The sequence below is a fragment of the Genypterus blacodes genome, unplaced genomic scaffold (genome assembly GCF_046128005.1).
Source record: "Genypterus blacodes isolate CSIRO-AG114 ecotype Tasmania unplaced genomic scaffold, CSIRO-AGI_Gbla_v1 ptg000342l_1, whole genome shotgun sequence".
Classification (NCBI taxonomy): Eukaryota; Metazoa; Chordata; class Actinopteri; order Ophidiiformes; family Ophidiidae; genus Genypterus; species Genypterus blacodes.
In genome coordinates, this window is record NW_027467127.1 from 131,166 (window position 1) to 137,165 (window position 6,000).

General features: G+C 43.9%; 1 pseudogene; it reads right to left on the reverse strand.

The window, feature by feature from the left end:
• Positions 1-625: 625 nt before the first annotated feature.
• LOC142988712 (general transcription factor II-I repeat domain-containing protein 2B-like) lies at positions 626-2,019 on the reverse strand (annotated as a pseudogene).
• Between the last annotated feature and the right edge of the window lie 3,981 nt (positions 2,020-6,000).

Consider the following 6,000-nt stretch of genomic DNA (forward strand, 5'->3'; position numbering starts at 1 on the left):
ACTTTGATTAAATAAACTCTTATATTTCCCCGCTGGATCCAGACCAGCACCAAACTCTAAAGGTTTCTTCTTCTGTGCTCCACCCTTCTACAGAGCTTCATCTCAGTCCATTCAACATTTTGAGTCAAGCTGTCGTCAAACCCACACACACACACACACACACACACACACACAGGAGAGAAGGAGTGTGGAGATACTGTGAGTGTTTAGTAAACTACAGGGACGATCTCTGTGATGCATTATGGGAGAGGAACAAGTCAGAGTGACAGAGTGGTGTGTGAGCCAGCCTGTGTTTGTGTGTGCAGCTACATGTATGTACAATATGTGTGTGTGTGTGTGTGTCATTTATACTGAATACACTATGATTTGAATTTGTGTACTTGTGGGTTTCTGTGTGGAGCTGAAGCAGTGATTGACCGGCAACCGGGTCATGAGAACACTATGTGTGTGTGTGTGTGTGTGTGTGTGAGTGTGTCAATTCAGTGCCATCTACAACTACTTTATTTGTAACTAGTTCACGTTCACAAACACTGTAAAGGTGCTTTGCAGTTTGTTAAAGGAATGCAATTGATGAACTTTATACAAAAAGCAATACATGTTCTTTTTCAGTTCATTTGACTTCTGTTCAGTGAGAGAAATCCAGTCTTGCTTGGGCTTGAACAAGTGCATTGAAATGTGGCTGAATGTGTGAGGTGGATATGTGAAGGCCAGCTGAGAGGGGATCATCAGTGATAGAGGATCTGTATCTGGATTGGTTGAACTTCATCACTGAGAGTGTCTTTTCCTGTACGTAGGTAGATCCAAAGAGGACTAGAATCTTCTGAGCGTGCCTCCTCAGGTGTGGAACCTTCTCCTCTTTGAGAGAAGAGTACAAGTCCAACAGTGAGACGGACTTCAAGTGCTCTGCCAGAAGTGTGTCAGACTGCAGGTCAGTGAGTTCCATCTGAACATCACTGGGTGCATTATCCACTCTGCAGGTGAAGGGAGAGGAAACCATGTGCATTTCACTCTCAACTGTTTGAAGGTCTTGAAATGGCCTTGAAAACTCACCATGCAGTGCTGCTAACATAGCTGAGTACCTGTGGAGGTGATCAGCTGATGGTGCCACTTCCTTCAGTGTTGGCAAGTGTGTGAGAATGCTGTCCTTCGTTTGGCTTGAGAGAAGCTGCAACTTTCTCATAAAAGCCTTCACTGCGCTGTACATTTCATGCACAAAAAGGCCCTCGCACTGCAGTTTGACATTAAGTTCATTTATAGTGCAGTCACAACATCGACAGCAAAACCAAGGTCTGCCGGCCAATCTGTGTGTGAAAGCTGTGGGACGTCATTTCCTTTCTTCACACAGAACTGCTGAATCTCCTCTCTCAGGTCCCAGACGTTTTTCAGCACTTTGCCCAGGCTGAGCCACCTGACAGCTGTGTGGTATCTTATGTCACCATGTTCAGTCTCATTCTCCTCCAAAAGTGCAACAAGCTGTCTGTGATTCATTCACTCTTGCCCTGATGAAGTGAACTATTTTAGTGACAACATCAACAACATGGTTCATTTTTAACACTGACTTACACAAAACCTCCTGCTGTGTAATACAATGCAAACATGTCCATTTCTGCCCAGGGTTCATTTCTGTCACTTTATCTTGCATTCTCTTCAAAAGTCCAACATTTCCCCCCGTCACATCTGAACAACCATCCGTTGTCACACCAGCCAGCTTTTCCCTTTTGAGTCCCAACTTGTCCAAACATGCATTTACCTCGGTGAACAAATCAATCCCAGTTGTTGTCCCTTTCATTGACTGTATGGCTGCCGGCTCCTCTGTGATTTTGAAGTCTGCAGTTATCCCACGGAAGAAGATGAGTAGCTGGGCAGTGTCACGTACATCGCAGCTCTCATCCAAAGCCAAGGGGAAATAGTCAAAGTTGACCGCTGTGTTCTTCAGCTGAAGCTCCAGATTTCCCTGGATGTCCTCTCCCCTCCTCGTTACAGTGCGTCGGGAGAGGGGCGCGTCCCCAAAAGCGCCCTTTTTCTCCGGACATATTAGTGCTGCAGAGTCCAGCAAACACTCCTTGATAAACTCTCCGTCAGGAAACGGCTTACTTTTTCTGGTGAATTTGTGGGATATGACATAACTTGTCTTGACAGCCGCTTCTCTGTGAGTGCAAAGTTTTGTAAAAAAAAAAAAAAAAAAAGTCCTTGTTGGTTTCGCAGTTTAGCTAGCAAAGCATTGGACTCCCTCGCGCGCTCTTCATCAGATACATTCTTGTATTTCTCCTGGTGATTGGTGACGTAGTGGCGATTCAAATTGTAATCTTAGAACACAGCGACCTGTGCACGACAAACTAAGCACACCGCTTTACTTTTGACTTCTGTAAATAAATATTTATCAGTCCATGTCTTGTTGAAAACGGTATCAACTTTTCTTTTTTATGCCGTGAGCTGACACTTTGAGGGCTTAGCTGGCCAGCATCACTTGAGTCTGTTCACGCACGCAAGTCCATAGATGTGTAATACACACCTGCGACACGTAACTGAAAGAGAAACGGCACGGTTTTCAAAATAAAAGCAGCACAACTGTACAGCATGAACGGCATAAATTATGTTATATATTATTTTTTCGTTCATGTTCTGATTGACCTCACCCTCACGCGGGTCGCACAGGGTAAAAAAAGAGGCCTACTAAAAAATAAAGATTTAGGCACAGTTGAGGTGTGTGTGCGTGTGTGCGCGCGCGCGCGCGTGTGCGTGTGTTTGTCTGTGTGTGTGTGAGAGAGAGATCCCCTCTATGGATGAAATCATAAAATAATAATGGAGGTTGTGTCAATGAAAATCAAAGTTTATGTCAAAGTAGAAATGAGAGTCTCAGTTCCTCTTCCTCCCTCTCAGACCCCCACCAGAGAGGTGTTTGCTCCCTTCTGATTGGTCAGGACGTTGTTGTGTGTCTGACGTGTGATTCAACCCAATGTGCTGCATGTTGATGTCAACAGCTTACAGACGTTAAGGGCCCACATCAAGAACAAAAGCTTTCAGGTTAGTTCAGATTCAGAACTAAGAGTGTTTCTACTGACAGAGTCCAACACACACTCACTGCTATTACACAAGAAGAGAAGAGGACACAAGGACACGTTGTCTTTAACAGAGCATCACATCCACATTTTATTATTTCACATCATTTCAATGAGTTCAAGATGGTAAAGTCATCACATTGGGAAGTTTTTCTTAGGAAGGCCCGTTTATCAATCAACATGAGATTCATTGATGGCAAAAGCTACAAATGATTCTGAACCTGAGGCTTTGAGCTTTCAAACCCTCTGTGATAAGTGTTCAGTCACTACAACTGCAGGGAGAGTATTTACTGTCACTGTCACACGGTGGTTCAGTTCTCTCACCATGCTTCTGAATAATCCAAACTACATTCTTTACTGGAATATTGATCCAGATATCAGTGTCTCACACTTGTGTTCTGTGTTTCCATCACATCATCAATCACAGGAAGCAAAATCACATTCAGCTATCAAAAGTCAGGCTTTCTAATGCTGGCAAAGCAAATCATCATACTCATAATCATACATCATCATGTCATGTTCTCATTGCTATAAAATGCATATTCTACTATCACCTAGCAACCACTTCCTGTAGAAAATCAATGACAAAGAAAAAAACATCCACAGAAACCAAAACACTCCTGTTGTGCTTTTGCATATTTAGGCTACTTAAGTTTACACAAGGTGGCGTTCTCTCCTACAGAATAATTCAGCCAAATTCCAGCATAGAGCGGCTGAGTGAATGTGGTCTGGACTCTGTGGAGGAGAGTCATGGTGTCAGAGACGCTGTAGAAGGACAGAAGACCTGCAGGCTGATCCAGGTACACTCCTACTCTGGAGGAGGGAGGGACTGAGAGAAGAGTGTTGATACTGTTATGTCTGAAAGAACACCTGTTGTAGTAATGATATAATGACCAAGACTTTTCATTGTTTCCAAATCCACTTTCAAAATCTCCTCTTTTAATATCCTTGTATGTCACTGCTACTCTAACTCCTCCTCCGCTCCTCTCCACCTCCCAGTAACAACGTCCAGTCAGACTCTCTGTACTCAGGACCTGAGCACAGTCAGTGAATCTGTCTGGATGATCAGACTGAGGTTTCTTCATACGTGTTACTTTTCTGTTCCCCTCAGATAATAACAGATGTGTGTGTGCTGTGTTTGGATCCATTGTGATTTCCTGTGAATATCTTAAGAATCCATCTGAATTCCTTGCTGCGCCATTTCACCTCTCAGTTCAGTGAGCGTCTGAGTTTCACTTTCTCTGAAATCAGAGCAGTTTGTGCTCCAAACTCCTCCTTTCCTGTTTCTTCTCTCTGATCTACAGTGAATGTGCCTCGTCAGCACTGAACTTCAGCACTTGTTGGTTTCTCTCGTCTTCAGAGTGACAGAAGTGAAGGGAGGGAGCAGGTAACATGAATAAAATAGAACTCAGTGTGTGTGTGTGTGTGTGTGTGTGTGTGTGTGTGTGTGTGTGTGTGTGTGTGTGTGTGTCAGCAGAGGGAGGGCTGATCAGAATGTGACTCATTCCAGGAAGAGGACAGAGTTCAGTTGTTGAAGCTGAACTCTGACCTCACAGTGTTGAGTTGGAGTTCTGTCTGTTTGTCTTCAGTCCACTGAGTTCCTTGTCAGTTATGGAGTTCATCCTTTCTCTCTGTGTGTGTGTGTGGATCCAACATCACATAACCTGTAACACACATGAAACCTGCTGCTTTGCAACATTTCCAGTCAAAGAGCAAGAAGATGAGGGACATAATGTTCCTCTGTGGATAAGAAGCTAAGGACAGTGTGTGAAGACACCTGGACAGAAATAACTTCACTAAGACAAAGATTTAGCTCCAGATGTTTCTGTCTCATGAATGAAGCGTTTGAACAAGGCTTTAACAAACATCAGTCACTCCAACAGAGACTCAGAGGAGCTCTGTTTGTTCTTCTCTAAGAATTGTAATGGAACAACAAGCTGCAATGTTCATTGTCATAGTGATGACTTGTTGTTGTGATCCCTTGAAGAGAACACCTGACCTGAAGGATAAAGGTTGATCAGCTATCACCTGATCACACACGCACACACACACACACACAGACACACACGCAGACACACACACACACACACACGCTCTCACACACACACACACACACAAACACGCAGACACGCAGACACGCAGACACACACACACACACACACACACACACACGCTCTCACACACACACACACACACAAACACGCAGACACGCAGACACACACACGCGCACACACACACACACACACACACACACACACACACACACACACACACACACACCTTCCTGCTCTCACACAGAAGTCTCACTCCTCCTTGTTCCTCTGGTGATCTCTAAGAATCCACTCACCTGAAGAGGGATGAAGTGAAGTCCATCCACACATGTACAGATACAGAGAGGATGAAGATGGTGAAGTTACAAAGTGTCAAGTGTTTAACAAAGAAGCAGATGGGACGACTGAGGACCGGAGATGTGATTGACTTGCACTTCAAAGTGTCGATTCAGCAGCAAATAGCTGGTTGAGCTCAAATACAGAGAAGCATGAAATGTAAATCTCTTTATTGAACAAATGAGCTTCAAACATCAAAGGTCACAAGAGGTCGATGTCTTCATTTCCTCTCCATGTGGTCAAGTCTTCTTAAAGCAGCTCTGTGGTTTATGAAGCCCTCTAGTGTTGTGTTGTTGTCACTTGTTACATTCAGCTTAGAGACAAATCAAGTAAAATAAAACACTTTAGTTAAAAGAAGTCATAGAGGCGCAGCTTTAGTTACTGCTTGTTTCCACGGAAATACAGTTTGACACGTCACTCAAAGAGAACACAGTGGAGACGAGCGTGAGGCTGAAGGGCGACAGCTGAACCTAGACTGAACACAAATCAACACAACTCATTTATTCTTGGAGAAAAACTTTATTCAGTGATTGAGTTAAGTTGATTTGTACACA